The sequence below is a fragment of the Podarcis cretensis genome (genome assembly GCF_951804945.1).
Source record: "Podarcis cretensis genome assembly, chromosome: 11".
In the NCBI taxonomy this organism is placed as follows: Eukaryota; Metazoa; Chordata; class Lepidosauria; order Squamata; family Lacertidae; genus Podarcis; species Podarcis cretensis.
The window spans coordinates 34425820-34443316 of NC_137180.1; the positions used below are offsets into that span (position 1 = coordinate 34425820).

The following is a 17497-nucleotide window of genomic DNA, read 5'->3' on the forward strand; positions in this document are numbered from 1 at the left end:
ACCCAAGTTTGAAATTCATGGAAGCATTGTATTAGATTTATCTATTTTAAATTAAAGGGACCCCTGACCATTAGGTCTAGTCACGGACGACTCTGGGGTTGCGGTGCTCATCTCGCTTTACTGGCAGAGGGAGCAGGCGTTGTTATCTAATACTACACAGAACTGGTTCATAATTACATAACTGTTAAGCTTTTCTTCAGCCATTAAGTCTAATCCCTTACTATTCCATTTCATCCAACAACTGCATCTCTCTTCTGTTGTACAAAATCAAACAGCGGCAAAAACAATAGTCTTGGGGCATTTTCTCACTTTTGCTATTTGCAGGTGAGATTCATTCGCATACTGGCAAATTTAGGTTGCACAGTTAAAGTAGAGTTTTGCAGTATGGAAAGTGATAGGGAAATACACTGGAAAGTGGTGGATAACAACTGCATGCTGTGATGTTGTATAATAGCACAGCAAACACATCCAGATGGCTGCTTAAGAAACAGGTCATCTGGAAGTGACCTTAGACCCTTCTGTCAGTACCATTTTCTTATGAAGTTACAAATGCCTTAACTTGGTTCCAAGATAGCACACCACAGAATCTTACCTACCCTTGGCTTTCAGAAGTTGTATATAAATACTCATTGTTTACCACCAGAGTTGGCCATACACTGATTTTTGTTTTTGTTTTGTTTTTGTTCTCACAGGCCAATCCCTTGTGACTTCCTGTTTTATCCAGCATCTCCTACAATTTCCAGTATCTTGCAGTTGCATGATTATTTGCATACTACAAGACTTTTCACCAGCTCAGTGTCTGTTACTTTTGACAAACACATTGTCAATACAACTGTCTGCTTTAGAGGAAAACGTCTGTGTCTGTTCAGAGAGAAATTGTGTGTGTGTGTGTGTGAGAGAGAGAGAGAGAGAGAGAGAGAGAGAGAGAGAGAGAGAGAGAGAGAGAGATGCATACATTAGGCCATTTCTTTTTAGTCTTTCCCCTTGCACTGGGGCATTACTGTATGTGCATCATGAACAGAAGAGATTGTTAGAAAGCTTCTATAATTTGCAGAACCAATTAAAGAAAGCTTGCATGCTCTGGGGCACCAAAACCTGATATTTATAACTTATAATTTGCAGTATGTATCTTCTTACAGATGGCAGGGCCTAGAAGTTCAGATAAGTCTGCATCACATCATGGCCAGTTTGTTAAACCAAGGTGAGTGTTAGATATAGATTAGGCTATGCCTTCTGCCACTTTGATCCATGCAGGGCCTCTCATTTGATCTTTCCACAGACTGTTCAGCCGTATACCAAGTATTTGTTTCCTCACTCTGCATAATGTTACCAGATCTTTTCATATGTACATTTAAACTGGGTACATTTCATCTTCTCTTTTATTACCACATGTTTCTGATTTCATGCAAAATGTATGTTTTTACTTCTTTCCTAAAATATGATATTCAACCAGCAAGATTACTTTAATGTTCCCGCTAAATGTGCCTGCCGTTTCTTTTTTCTTTCTTTAATTTAACAATTGTATGAAGTGTGAAAAGCCTTTGACCATTTTGGTGAAAGACCTGATGAGCAGGAAATGGAAAACCTCTGCCAAGTGAGCATGAAAAAACAAAAGTAAGGAGTATTTCTTTCCCTCATCACCACCACCTCCACATAGGAAGGAGGGAACACATGACTGGACTTCAGAGAGTGAAGAACTCAAGAAAATATACTACAATTTCTTCAGCAGGATAGCTTTACATAATAAAATACCCACTGATGCACAGGCCAACATAACATAAACAAACTTTAAGGGCTGTATCCAACTTAGGATTGCTCAAGAGTAGAACCACTGATATTAAGTTAGTCATGTTTATTAACTTCAGTGGGTCTACTCTGGTTATGACTAATATCAGATGCAGCCCAAATTGTATTTTGCCCTTTGAGCAAGAAACTATAGCATGGTCAGACTGGAGAAGCGTCATGATTTATTTACTTTCTTCCCCTGAGGAGCTGAAAGTTCCTTATTTATGGTTCACAGGCAGACTCCCATCCTGAGAGCTTGTAGGACTAGATCTGGTTCGTTTTAGCAGTAGAAGCACGTCATGTTCCTTCAGACTATTCTCTGCTTTTGAAAACAGGGCAGGAGACAATGGTATAGATGGGGAAGTGTGGGAATTTTGAAGTCACTTGACTGCATCAGGTTACAGGCTAGTTCCAAATCACACAGGTGATATTGAACTCCCTCAAGTAAGGGATCTGACTCCCTCAAGTAAGGGATCTGAACAGCAATGTCCTAGAGCATACCTGGCATCAGGTAGCACGGAGTAGACATGGAGTAATAACAGTCATGGACATTGAATAAGACATATTTCAGTCAGGAGAAAAGATACATGGATAGAAACAGGATAATAGAGGAATGGGTAAGCATGAAGATGAGAGTGAAGGATGATGAAACACTGCAAAATCCAAAAGGGCCACATCTACACGATGAATCTCCTACATTGATATTGTTGAGAGTTTGGGGGATTCCATTGTTGAAGGAGCCAGGCAAGTTTCTTGGTGAGTTAATGGCCCTAACTATGGGTTGTTATTAGTATAGAAAAGGAAGTTGCTTTGTGCCAGAGGGGAAATGGGTGGGCCCTCTCCCTCACCTGGATGGTAGTGAGAAAAACAAAAGCCTCTGTGTGGGCGGGGGGGGGGGGCTTTGTTTTTCTCACTACCATCTAGGTGAGGGAGAGGGCCCACCCATTTTCCCTCTGGCACAAAGCAACTTCCTTTCCTATGCTGTGTGTGTGAGAGAGAGGGGGGGGGGAGAAAGCAGAGCTAGAAGCAGGCTGTTTGCAGAATCCAGAGAGAGAGAGAGAGACCCATGCTTGATTTCTGCTTGAAGCCAAGGCTGAGACTATGGGAGAAGCAAGACCTGGGGTGTGAATGCTGTGAGCCTGTCCATCATAGGCTCAGGTTATATATGTGTGTATATAAACCATATAACATAAAGACACCACGGTCTCTGCTGTCCCTCATTCACCTAGCAACAGACTAGCAGAAACAGGAGATCATTCTGAATGGGCAGGGAGGAGAACAGAGCTAAAGGATGGAATGGAGATATCCAGAAATCACAGGGCCTAGAAGGAAGACTTATCTTGCCATCTCTCACAAATTATTTAATAGGTAAATTATTTAATGGGATGAATGGACGAGTCTCTATTCTGTTTTTTAAAGAACCCCTGTTCACATTTTTAATAGAAAAGAAAATATATTTGTCTCTTTATAAGGTAAGCAGTATTAACATCACTAGTATGCAAGATTAATGTTGCTTATGGAAGAAAGAGGTTCACAATCAAATCACAGGTTTGCTGCTGTGCAATTCTAAGGCATTAGCTTTGCTTACAAGACAATAGGTTTAATCTCCATATTCCATACATTCTCATTATACATCTTCTGTCAGCAAAATTAAATTAGACAACCTCACTACTTGCATCATCTCGGTATTAATGCTATTTAGAATATAAAGTGTTCCTTTACTTTGTGCTTATGTTCCTTATCACAAATCATTTTGCTCTGGAAGGATAATATTACAGTTCATATATGGTAACAGTACTATTGCTTTTTAATATTTTCTAATACAAAATGCTGTTTTAATATCTCATATTTTCCCTTTTATTTACAAGCAAGTATTCCATCCTTAGGGGACGCAGGTGGCGCTGTGGGTTAAAGCCTCAGCGCCTAGGACTTGCCGATCGAAAGGTCGGCGGTTCGAATCCCTGCGGCGGGGTGCGCTCCCGCTGCTCGGTCCCAGCGCCTGCCAACCTAGCAGTTCGAAAGCACCTCCGGGTGCAAGTAGATAAATAGGGACCGCTTACCAGCGGGAAGGTAAACGACGTTTCCGTGTGCGGCTCTGGCTCGCCAGAGCAGCGATGTCACGCTGGCCACGTGACCCGGAAGTGTCTCCGGACAGCGCTGGCCCCTGGCCTCTTAAGTGAGATGGGCGCACAACCCCAGAGTCTGTCAAGACTGGCCCGTACGGGCAGGGGTACCTTTACCTTTACCTTTATTCCATCCTTGCTGAAGGTATGAAAGGTAAGCAGGCTGCTCTATAATCATAGAATCATAGAGTTGGAAGGGATCCTGAGGATCATCTAGTCCAACTCCCTGCAATGCAGGAATATTTCGCTGGATCAAACCTGCGACCTTGCTGTTATCTGCATCATGCTCTAACCAACTGAGCCATCCAGCTTAGGCAAAACTCAAATTAAACCAATGGCTTCCAAAAGGAAAGCAGGTAAAACTTTTTCTATTTTCGCTTTATCTATTTTAAGGTAGCTGCTATGTATTGTAAGCAATTTACTGTCTGTCCAGGTTAACTGTTTTTGCTTAAACTTTGAAAAGCAGATTAAGAAAGACACATAACAAAAGTGTCAGAAAGAGTATGTGCCATCGAAGAGTTAGAGGACACACCAAGACAGGTAGCTAGAAGCTAAGTTTATTGCCTCTCTTTAAAGAGAAGCTCATAGCTCTACCCTAAACACCTAAAGCATCTTCAGAGAAGTGATGTCAAAGTTTCTAACTCACCAGCAGCAGCTGCCTTGCCTCTAGCATAAAAGAAGGTTGAACTACCTCCCAGGCACAGGAAATGCCGAGCAATAGAAGACGCAGGCACAGGTAGCCACCCATGCTTCTAAGATCAGAAGAACCAGAATTAGGGACCTCCTCAGGAAAAAAAAGGATGTCTCAGAAGCAGGGAACCTTGAAGGATGAGCTAACCTGCTGCAGCTGTGCAGACAACATAAGCTCCCAACTGAAGACTTAGTTGCTGGAACAATGCAGCTCTTTAGCAACATAGCTTCTTGAGCCATCTCCCCACTCTGACTGGACCCAGGGCTGGCCCAATACCTTTTGGCACCTGAGGTAAACCACAAAATGGTGGAAAGAAGGAGTGAGTGAAGATCTACACTGGGAACAAGGGGGACTAAATATCTATATTGGGAACAAGGATGGTCAAATCAACCTTGCCTGATAGTTGAAGTGGGAATCAAAAGCCATTGTGCGTGGGAGAAAGGGCCCACCCTGAATTACATCAAGTGGGTGCAGTGCCCAGGAGACCCCAGAGGACAGCCCCCATCATTTCATCCTTGGGGGTGGAGAGGAGATCAGCAGCACCTCCTTTTTGCTGAGAGACCACTCTAGAGGCAGTATGGCGGGGGCTGCCGAGGAGGTGGCAGATCTAGCCTCCAAGGAGTACACTGCAGCTGGCACTGTCATTGCAGCAGTAGCAGGTAGTGTTTTCCTTGGAGGCCGGCTTTTCTGCCCTTGTGGATCCTGGGCCCAAGGCAGTTGCCTCACCTTGCCTCATGAGTGGGCTGACCCTACCTCAACTTCCTGCAAAGAATTTGCTGAGAAGCATTCACCCTGCTCTTGGACTGCTTTTCTGTTTTTGACCCTGTCTTTGTCTCCTCACCCTGCTACAAGAGCAAGCCTGCACTTGATAGCTCTTTCTGTGATTGCCTTCAGCTTCTCCTATAGACCCTGTGTTTCCGGATTGCTCTGATCTCTGACTGCTCTGGAGTTTGGCCATTTCCTTTCCTTAGGCCTAGTTTCAGAGATGAATGCAGGACAGCACTTTGGTTACACTGTACCACCTGTGTCTTACAAAACAGAACCCATGGGCACCTGTTGGAATTTCCCCCTCAATGCTAATTGCCATGTGGAGGGATTTTGACCGATATGAAGGTTGGTGAGTGAAGGCTTAAACCTGTAAGAAAAACACTGGGGCCTAATTTGATCAGCAGAATGTTTGGTATCTGGTGGGCGGGGCTTGTTTGTTACGCTCCGGAATCAGCCCCTCCCTTCAGTGTGTTCCGTTAAGTTTCAGTTAAGAGGGACCAACTGTCTCTTCTTCTTTTCTTGCCTCAGACTTGCCTCACACTGTTGAATTTAGTTTCCCTCATTATGTTATTTTGTTACTGTTTTCTTTATTACTAAAGCTTAGTTTACATTTATGTGAGCCACTTATTTTTCTAAAAAGAAAGAAAGAAAGAAAAAAAAGAAAAAAAGAAAAAAAGAAACTCTGCTGAGGAAAGTTGTGGAATGTCCTAAATATGAGTAAGGGCATGGGTCGGCAAACTAAGGCCCGGGGACTGGATCTGGCCCAATTGCTTTCTAGATCCAGCCCGCGGACGGTCCAGGAATTGCTGCCTGGATCGGTGTGGGGATTTTGATCATTTGGGCTGCACCATTTCCACACACCCTGTGGCACTGCCTCCTCCCTCCCTCCTCCTGGCTTCTCCCCGCCCTGCCTAGAGGAGAAAGGGGGCTGGGCTTTCTTGACTGAGCGCCTTTTTAAGCAGCCCCTCTCCAGAGCCAGCCCTTTCATGCCGCTCAAGGTCCCTCCACCACCGCCAGCCCCTGCCGCTCGCAAGGCACAGGTAAGCAGCCACCGGGGCTCATCCAGTGCTGTGGAGAAGGGAGGGGAGAGTTGGTGGTGGGGATTTCCTCCAAAAAGATATAGTCCGGGCCCCCACAAGGTCAGAGGGACAGTGGACCAGCCCCCCTGTGGAAAAAGTTTGCTGACCCCTGAGTAAGGGGATATTTTCCGGTTTGCCAGGAGGATTGATTTTGCTAATCACTTCCCCCCACACACACACCTCCACAACAATTTTCACCGATATGAAGTTTGGTGAGTGAAGGCTTAAACCTCCCCTTCCTGCACGCTATGTTTGAGGATAATCACTCACAACATGCCTCATACCTCCTTAGCACCTGAGAACATCCCCTGCCCCTCTCAATTCTTAATTACAGTGGTACCTCGGGTAGAGTACTTAATTCGTTCCGGAGGGCGGTTCTTAACCTGAAACTCTTCTTAACCTGAAGCACCACTTTAGCTAATGGGGCCTCCTGCTTCTGTCGCGCCGCCGGAACCAGATTTCTGTTCTCATCCTGAAGCAAAGTTCTTAACCTGAAGCACTATTTCTGGGTTAGCAGAGTCTGTAACCTGAAGTGTATGTAACCTGAAGCGTATGTAACCTGAGGTACCACTGTATTTACTAGGTCTTTAGCCCCCTCTCTACACGTTTTGCTTTACAGGATATTACTTTTTTGGTGCAGTTTTATTAGGCACTGTAAATGGGCTGTGTGCACAATTTTGGCAGGCTTACGCTTGTTCCTGTATTCTGCTGCTGTGCAACAGAATCACTGGGTGATCTTGGTCCAGCTATCAGGATAATCAACCTGGGGTGGGTATGTCCAGTGAATTCCTTGAAGGTATTATTTGGGCATATTTTACTAGATTTTAGACCGGAGGTAGCCAACGTAGTGCCCTCCAAATGTTTTGAACTACAACTCCCATCATCCCTGACCATTGGCCCTGCTCATTTGGGCTGATTGGGAGCTGCGTTTCAGGTTCTCCATCCCTGCCCTGTACATTTGGTTCACAGTACAGGATACATTCTCCTCTTCTGTTCCTCTTCATGATACAGTTATTTGGAAGTGTGCTCCAATGCTTAACAGTTTTACTGAAGGAGATGAGACAGCATACACTTCAGAAAGAAAGAAAACATACACAAAGAAACATTTAAAGCTTGGCAGGCAAGGCTGAGGTCAGGAGACATATATTTCTTCTTAGTTCACTTTTCCCTCTTAGATAAGCAGGCACACATTCCCAAGAATCTCATAAAATCATTTGCAATTCTACACATGCACGTACAAGTGCCGAGCTGTTTTACAAGATACACAGAAATTCTTACTCACCGACATATCTTTCTGATGACAGAATCCAGTCACCACTTTGGATCTTCAAGAAGTTATTTATTATATAAACTGGGAGAGTAGAGAGAATACCTGGAACTCTTGCATTATAATCTTAGAACCAGGTTCTAGCTATAAAACAAAATACCCAACTTTGTAATCTGTTGTTGTCTTTTGTTTGTCCATACAATGATATCATAAAGAAGGTCACTGCTATTCCCATTTTACAGATAATATCAGAGACTGACATAGTTTCTTCAAGACTTCTTTCAGCACAACCCTATCCATGTCTAGACAGAAGCCCTATTAAATTAAATTGGCCTCACACTCAATGAAATGTGTATATTATTATTATTATTATTATTATTATTATTAGCCTTCCACACCTCAAAGCAGTATACAATGAAAACATTTTTATAACCACAAACGTAAATATGTCTAAAAAGCAAAATAAACACCCATGTCAGAAACCCACTCATTCAGCTAGGAAAGGCTGTTGAAACAAAAATGTATTCAATTGTATTTGGAAACTGCCAATAATGGGCACGTCTCATAGATGGGGGACTATGAGCAAGGCAGGAGCCGCTTTGTCACGTTCCTGGTGCTGTTTGCCCTGCGCTCCTGGCTTCATACTGGATAATTTTAGTAAGGTCGCAAATATAAGTCGCACTCACGGTCGGAATTTGGGGGGAAAGTGTGGCTTATATTCAGGCCAATACGATAATGGTTTTTCATCAGGTAGGGGCTTTAGATAGCCATATGTATGACTTCTGACTTCAGTTGTAAAGCCCACAATTAACATTCCCCTTCCCCTCTTGCCACCATTCCATGCTATCCAACTGCTCCTACATTCCTTAAATCATAGCACCATCATGACTATTGGAATAAAATGGAGTTTGCTTCTGCTGCACATGTGCTGAGGAATAAGCACCATTTTGTTCTTTTAAAAAGGGATAATCTATTTAAAGTCTCTGTAACCATGTACATGCCTGGCTGGTTGCCTTATAAAATATTTTTAAAACTTAAGAAGGAAGGAAGGAAGCTGCAGTGACCAGTATCAGTCCCAGTGGGCCCCAGAATGCTAATCCAGGTGTTGCCGTGGGCCCTGTGCACTGCACTCTACAAGGTTATTTGGGGGCACCTAGTGTTTTGGGGGCTGTGGAATTTGGCTCGGGGGCTCAGCCCTAGCTGCCCCACTGCCTGGGGTGTTTCTATACCCTTGGGACTGTAGCCTGGCATGCTAATTCTAAACAAATCTGTCGTAAATGGAAGTATTTCAATTAAATAATATATTTGTTTTATTTTCAAGTAATAGTACTGTATGTGTGTACAGCAGAATCACTGTGTGAGAGACGGTTCCCAAAGTCATTTATGGGTATAAAAGAAACAATTAACTTTCAAGAAGCTACAGTAGGGAGGAGCTAATCACATTTACGTACATCTTATACGCCTAAGAAAATTGCTGTTGTTTCACTGCATCCTTGAAGTGAGTGGAATGCCTAAGAGATAGCAAAGGCTTAAATGCCATGTTTTAACTGTAAAATAACAAAACAAACACCCTGGTATAATTCCCTGTTGGTATGAAGCAGAGATTTCCTACATCCTACAGAAAGTAGCTAGATTGGCAGGGAAGAATCTGATGCAATGTATCTCATCTCCAAGGTGAGGGACAGGTCATTTTGCTATGCATATTTATGCATTAATATGTATGCAGAAAAGTGGCTTGGAGGGTTTTTTATAGATATCTTAATTCTGCTGATGCAAAAAGAGAAGGAATTTACAGGTGTCGCTTTGGAACACAGACTACTGATAAACAACTTGCCATTTTGCAGTGTCTGGTCACATTTGTAGTCTTTTGGGATGCAAAAGGACTGGAAGGATTATTGCACAATTTAAAGGCACTTCTGTCACTTTAACTTTTATTTTAAAGCTAAATTAGTAGATTTCTTTTTTGTTTGGTTTTCTGCATGGCTTCTGTTGAACATTTAGCTTAGCCTAAATTCAGCCGCAGAAACAAGACAGAAAGAAGGAAACATGCAGCACTTGTCAGAAAACTTTTTTAGTTTGACCTTATGTGGAGGCAGGCTAGCATAAAGCTATGGACAAGTGGATTGTGATTTATTAATATTAGCATCTGTAGACACTTCACACATTTAATGCTTTGATCTGATCCATCAGCAGCACTAAATTGTCATGTAATTGTTTAATTGGTCAAAATATACACCATGATACATAGACTATGATATGCATGAAGTGTCTGAATGTTTAGTCCTGGTGAATAAACACTTTTCTATTAGGACAAATTAAAATATACACAAAGACCAGAACAGGGAGTAATCAAAACAGTTTAATATTGCATTCTTTTGTGGTCGTGCAGCTTCTATGCTTCAGCTGATATAAAAATGTTCTGTTGAATTTTATATAGCTTTACAGTTTTTCAAGGTTTGGTAATGTTCCTGTAGAAATAAATGGTCATTTGTTTGTATTTAATTTTCATATTAGTTGTGGGAAGTGTGCTACACACACACGAGAAAATAAAAGGATTTGATTCTTTATATACCTCATATTACAGCTGAGCAGTCACACAGCTAGAGTTAAGGTTATGAGAAGTATTTCTGAAATCCTTGCAGAATTTCCATCAGGTCACTGTAGTAATAATTATGCATGTATGCAGTTAATGTTCCCTGACTGCTTCTGATCCTCTGTGTCTGTTCCCTTTCTGTGCTCTCCTGTTGAGATCATACAGTCTGAATCTAACATACTGTAAACTGGTCAGAACTCAAAACCCTGGCAAATTATACACCTTGCCTATGGAACAGAACACTCTCTATCCCCATACAACAGCAAAGAAAGTATAACATACGAGACATTTCTTGTGTAATTGAAAGTATATTCTTCACATTAGAAAATGTCTGGAAGAGCCTTAGTTATATTCCCTGCTGTTGTCCAGAAATTATTTCCTCTTATATCAAGGAGTACATTTCTCCTGAGAATTTAATTTCAAGTAAGTGGGCCGGGGTGGGGGTGGGGTGAACAGAAACTCACATCCATGTAAATGAGATAAGGATGACTTCCCCTTTCTTCCTCTTTTAAAACTAACTGATCATGTTTGCAGGAAACAATGCAAAAGCTACCCCATTCTTTAGAAAAAAAGAAAAGAAAGCAAACAAAACAATGTGTTTTAGGCAATTATGGAAAACTGTTATAATAGTGTTAGAAAAATGGACAGGTTGTGAGCTTGCTGAGTGGTCCCGACCTTAATCTTGAACTGTTGCTCACATTCAAGTCTCTGTAAACATGAACTGCTGAGCTGCAAAATGCTCCAGCTACCCTGCCTTTTTCTTGCTCTTGCTGAAGGCACCTGACTTCTAGCTGAAAACCTTCAGTCCGGTTTCCATCTGCATTGCACAATTCCCATTGTATCAAGAGACCTTGGGCTACAACAACGGATCACAAAGGGGTGGCTGGCTAAGCCTGCCCAAGGCAAAGGCCTTGCACAGGTGCTATTATGGCAGAAAATATTCAGGCATCAGTTTCAAAAACTAGACTGTTTGATATAGAAATTCTGTTACTTTCCAGATACACTGAAACTCTTTCAAATATACACAGTGAATGACTAGCTTTCCTGCTGCTGTTTTTTAAACACCTTTCCCCCTTTTCTTGTTTGCTAACTTTTATATGATATAATGGGGCCTGATTACCATGCTCTTTCATTGTTTTCTCCTGCCCATTTTTTACTGCACACCATCCAAAAAAACAGTGAAGAAATGTCTCATTTTCCTTTTAAAAAGCCAAATCCCATGTTTTGCAGCTAACAGCAGATTCAAACAGCTACAGCTTATCTTCTTCTACCTTGGGACAACTAGTCTCGGTCAACACACATGGATGGAAGATATCTGATATTGGTATCATCCGGGACTGCAATATGTTACAGTGAAAAATAACCATTAGAATTCACCTTCATTTTGATTTCCAGCTGCTAAGCCCTGCTCCTGTTGCAGCCACATTCACTTCAGTGATGTTTGTCATTCGAGCAACATTCAATGGGTTTTTGACTGGAACACGCCTAAGGCACAAAACTGTGTCTTTAAACAAACAGCATCTTTATCGCTTTCTAGCCTGGTATACCTGCCCCATCTGTGTTTTGCTGCTGTTCTTAAACATTTATTCAGTACCGGGAGTCTGCAAGTCTGTGTACTGCACCCTGCTTGCAATCTAAATAACACAGGCAGGAAAAGAAAGGCCCATGTTGGATAAAAAGTAGCAAGTACAGGAAGAGAAAGTTTGACTGGTATGTGTCAGACGGATGACTCTATGACAGGGATGGCCAACGTAGTGCCCTCCAGATGTTATTTGACTACAACTCCCACCACCCCTGACCATTGGTCATGATGCCTGGGGCTGATTGGAGTTGTACATTGATAACTTCTGGAAGGCAGCACATTTGATGTATTCTCCCCAGCACCTGCCTCTGTACCCAGTTACTCAATTACCGTATTTTTTGCACCATAACACTCACTTTTTTCCTCCTAGAAAGTAAGGGGAAATGTATGTGCGTGTTATGGAGCGAATGCCTACAGATGGTGGGGGGATCTGCTGCAGTCGTGAGCAGAGGATCCATGGTCCCCCTTCCTTCCCTCCTCCGTGGCTCGCTTTGAAACAGCAAAGCAGGAGAAGAGCCGCTGAGTGGGGAGGAGAGAGGGACAGAGAGCCTGCTTGCTTTAAATGAGCAAAGCGGGAGAGGAGAGGAGAGGAGCCGCTTACATGAGTGTAAGTGGCTCCGGTTGGCTTCTTTAAAGCAAGCAGGCTCTCTGTCCCTCTCTCCTCCCCACTCAGCTCGCTAAATAGCAGCAAAGTTTTTCAGCTTGCTAAGCCGGGGATGAGCGGGGAGGAGGGAGAAAAGCAGAGCCTGCTTGCTTTAAAGGAGCAAAGCGGGAGAGGAGAGGAGCCTTCTCCCCTTAAACCCGTCTCCTGCATTATTAGCAGCATCCTTCTCCACACACCCCACACATGTTCCTTCTCCCCTTAAACCCCTCTCCTGCATTATTAGCAGCATCCTTCTCCACACACCCCACGCATGCTCCTTCTCCCCTTAAACCCCTCTTCTGCATTATTAGCAGCATCCTTCTCCACACACCCCACGCGTGCTCCTTGTCCCTTGAGTGCTTTTCCTTCCCTCCCCACTTAAAACGTGGTTACAAAGCACGGATCCACATGGATCCTCAGGATTTTTGCACTGGGTCACCCCAAATTCACCATCAGATCACATAGCATGTCCATGGCTACATCTTGCACCAAAAAAATCACGCACCCACTGTTGCCTGGGGCCGCAGTGGTGCAAAAACGTGGTTACAAAGCATGGATCCACATGGATCCTCAGGATTTTTGCATTGGGCTACTCCAAACTCACTGTCAGATCACATGTCTGTGGCCACAGCATGAACCACAAAAATCATACATCCACTGTTTCATTTAGAATATTTTTTTTCTTGTTTTCCTCCTCTAAAAACTACGTGCGTGTTATGGTCAGGTGCGTGTTATAGAGCGAAATACGGTATTTTCTTTTTATTTTTTGCCACTGCAGACTGTAACACCTGGAAGTTATCAATGGCTAGCCTTGAGAAGTGAAAGGTAAGCTGCTATTCATAGAAGCCACAGTAACAGTTATTTAAAATAAAGAGACTATTCCTTCTGTTCTTCCCCCACCCCCATAACTCCCATTGTTTTCAATGATGATCTTGCTAGCATAAGGATGGAAAAGAGGGTCAACCCAATATTCTTAATAGCAGTTGGCACTTCTGAGCTTGCTGCAGGCAGTGACTAATCCAAGCAGGGTGACATCATTTTGGGACTCTGGCAGTTTGTGCTGTCTGAGAAAGATGCTGCTTTTAAACCAGCTTCTGTGCTGTTTAAATAACTGATCAACTGTTCAAAAAAGGATTTATGGAAACACTCAGGTGCAAACATTCAGGTGCTAATCTTAACGAAAGTATTTAATTTAAATTAATTTAAATTAATGCATCTAAGTTAGTCATGTCTGTGAATTTCAAAGGCTCTACCCTCAGTAGCATTAACATTGGATATAATCCACATTCTTTTCTGCTGTTGGTGAGTGGCTTCCATTTGCCTTTTCTGCAAAAGAGGCAGACATATACACCAAAGCTTCTCATTCTGATCCATTCACCATCAGTTTTACTCCTCATTCCACCCATCTCACCTCACCTCACCTATTTTATTTTATTTTTAAATTTGGCCTGTAGATTTAGATTAGTAAATATATGTTTGTCCATGTATTTTGTCTTAAGAAGCACAATAGTAGGTTTTTTTTAAGTATAGCAATGAAAGGGAGATGGTTTTGTGATGTCACAGGACCAATCAGTGCTGTCCATAACTGACTTCTGCTGAAAGCTGGCAAACAAGTTTTGGGTGAGCTTCACCTTAGCTGTACTGTATTGTGAGTCACTTTGAGTTGTCATAGAAAAAAGCAACTACTATGTTTAATAAATAATAATAATAATAATAATAATAATAATAATAATAGTAATATTAATATTAGAGATAAAAATATTAATCTGACACAAAGAACATTTTGGCATCATCAGCTGGTATAAATATTCTCAGATCTGCAACTTTCTCCTGGTTTTGGCAACATCAGTGAGGGAGGCACCAAACCTTTCCTTTGAGCCTTCCAGATGTCTTGGCTGTCAGTGTCACCCAAGGTGCTCATTTGTCCTGGAACCTGAGTACCTGAAAGTAAGTCATTATTACGTATTTTTTGTTTTTATGTTGTGAACCACCCTGTGCTCTTCAGATGAAAGGCAGTATACATACATACATACATACATACATACATACATACAATAGCACAGGGCTGAATGATCATCTCTGATTGGTCTACACTCTACGACTCATTAGGACCATGCAACTTCAATTGCATGGGTGTAATTAATATGCACTTTTTTGTTATGTAAGTACATTGGAAGCTGCCTTAAACTGAATCAGACCACTGGTCTATCTAACGCAGCACTATCTACATGCACTGGCATTGGCTCTTCAGGGATTTATGCAGGGGTCTTTCCCAAACCTACTTGGAGATGCCAGGGATTGAACCTGGGACCTTCTGCAAGCAAAGGAGATGCTCTACCACTGAGCTACATCAGGGGTCAGCAAACTTACTGTGCCTTCGGCCGGTGTCTCCAGTGCTATTTCCAGCACACTTCCAGGTCAGAGGAGCACCGGAAATAGCTTGTGCGCATGTGCACGGGCCTCCTCCAACCTGGATGTTCACCAGAAATAGCACAGGCTATTTCCGGTGCTCTTCCGACCCAGAAGTGGGCAGCCGTGCAGTGCAGTGCCGGTAAGAGAGGGCGGCGGCAGCGGGGGTCGCCATGGGTTGGATATATGAGTCCCTCGGGCCTTATCCGGCCCGTGGTCCTTAGTTTGGGGACCCCTGAGCTATATAGTAGCTAAGAGGAAGCCTTTCCAATGTTGGGATGGAGAGACAATACCATCAACGAAAATTCTGTCTTGACACCAGCGGGAAATTCCCTTGAAATGCAAATAGCAGCTTTAGAGAGAACATTTTTGTTTGGGCCATGGCAAGAAAAGGGAGACCATTATTAACAGAACAAAAAACACACACATTGATGGCACTCGCACAATTAATATTTCATCTAAACTGGCTTTAACAAATCATTGGGGTGTAAACTTTTATAGGCAAGGGCAGTGAACAGTGAAGAGACTGGAAATTAAGTGCTTAACCTTACCTTTTTTTCCTGCCATTTTCCAACTGGTAGACCTAGTAACTGATGCTGTTTTCAGGTGGGATTCCATCACATGCTAGCAAATTCAGTTTGTGTAATAAAAGTTATTCTGGTGCTCTTTCCCAACCCCCTCCCCTTCCAGATGCTCTGTTTATTGAGCATTCATCCTGATTTGTTTGCAGGGAGGTTATATGAAATTGCATCAAGCAATTGTTACCCCCCCTTCAAATGCATTGTAAAAAGGAGGGGGGTAACAATTGCTTGATGCAATTTCATATAACCTCCCTGTAAACATATCAGGATGAATGCTCAATAAACAGAACATCTGGAAGTCACCTAAAAGGCTTGTGTAGGCAAAACACTCCTCTTTGTACCTGTTGCTCTCCACCTTGTGTATTTTGCTACCCTAAATTGAACATGCCTACTTGGAAATAGGCCCCAGTGATTTCAGTTGAGGTTGCTTTTAACTAAATATTGTTGAAGATTTACATACTGTGGATGCAATCTGGAGAAAGGTAAGCGTGCTTGAAAAGTCTCAGTGAAGTAATATGGAAATAACCACACAGGTCCCACATATTTCAATGGATTTAGGTAAAGGCAAAGGGACCCCTGACCATTAGGTCCAGTTGTGGCCGACGCCGGGATTGCGGCGCTCATCTCGCTTTATTGGCCGAGGGAGCTGGCCGAGGGAGCTTCTGAGTTATGTGGCCAGCATGACAAAGCCGCTTCTGCCGAACCAGAGCAGTGCACAGAAATGCCGTTTACCTTCCCACCAGAGCAGTACCTATTTATCTACTTGCACTTTGACGTGCTTTTGAACTGCTAGGAGCAGGGACCAAGCAACGGGAGCTCACCCCGTTGCGGGGATTCGAACCACTGACCTTCTGATCGGGCAAGCCCTAGGTTCTGTGGTTTAACCCACAGCGCCACCCACGTCCCACTTCAATGGATTTAGATATCCCTAAATTTCCATGGATTACATTTTATGTGTTTCTTGCTGCTGCTGTGAAAATCTCCTTGCACCCATCAGCTACAATGTTTGTTTGTTTTTAGCATACCTTATACGTATTGATTAAAACTGATAGCGTGAACAGGATGCCAACTGGGTGTAATGGGGGCAATACATAAAAAGGAAACAGGGTGTCCTTTGAGATTTTCAAATCTGACAAAAATCCTACTCTCATTTGCATTGCCCGAGTTTCAGTAAGAAAGTAAATTATTAGATTGTACTGCTTTTCTACTCAACAAACCTCACAAAAGTAATAGCACTCTATAAAATATTTTGCCACAGGCTTTTAAAATGCAGAATAATTCTCCACTCATAATTGGGTAAACTTTGCTAAAAATAGTTAAACTATAGATGAAAACTGTTGTACCATGGATGCTTTAAGATGTTTAACTCAGGCATCAATGCATTTAAGTGGAAGTTGTCTCTGCTGACTCCCAGCAGGATTTGCTTCCAGGAGGGGGAAAAAAGAAGACCTTCAAATAGATTGAATATGGCCCTGAGATGATGTTATTATGCCAATGAAGGAAGGCTACAAAGTTTGGGATGTTATTTTTAAGTCATGATTTTTCCCACTTATAATATAACATAATATAATATAATATAATATAAGCTAGTTTTCAATCCAAATCAAAATGTTACTTGTTTAACCAAACTGAGTCCCCCCCCCCCAAAGCAAGAGACTAAATATAAAATGTTTTGCTGCAATTCAGAGTTATTGCTTCCATTGTCATCATTTGCTAATTTTTGCAATTTTATATGTTTAAAATAGCAATCGGGTTTCTCTGGCACTTTATCCTTTATAAACCCCACAATATTAATTTATCCACTTCTGGAGGATGAAAAGTGGGTCAGTCCTGTAGACAGCTCATCAGCGTTATCCAAACACGTTTGCACAACAGAATGGACTGGAGGTCTTGTGAGAATAAACAGCTTTGTGTCATTTATTTACTTTTCTAATGGAACGGGACAGGAAGAAATGGTTTCTGTTCAGGATTTCAGC

At 42.5% G+C, this 17497-nt stretch overlaps 1 long non-coding RNA gene across 2 annotated transcripts; it reads left to right on the forward strand.

Annotated features, from left to right (window-relative positions):
• The first annotated feature begins 6090 nt into the window (after positions 1-6090).
• Positions 6091-17077, forward strand: LOC307226849. Of its 2 annotated transcripts, none has more exons than XR_013843581.1 (4): positions 6091-6407; positions 13310-13356; positions 14328-14478; positions 16936-17077. It is a non-coding gene; the product is annotated as an uncharacterized lncRNA (long non-coding RNA). The 2 variants fall into 2 exon arrangements; XR_013843582.1 differs by having other exon boundaries at positions 14418-14478.
• Positions 17078-17497: the final 420 nt, after the last annotated feature.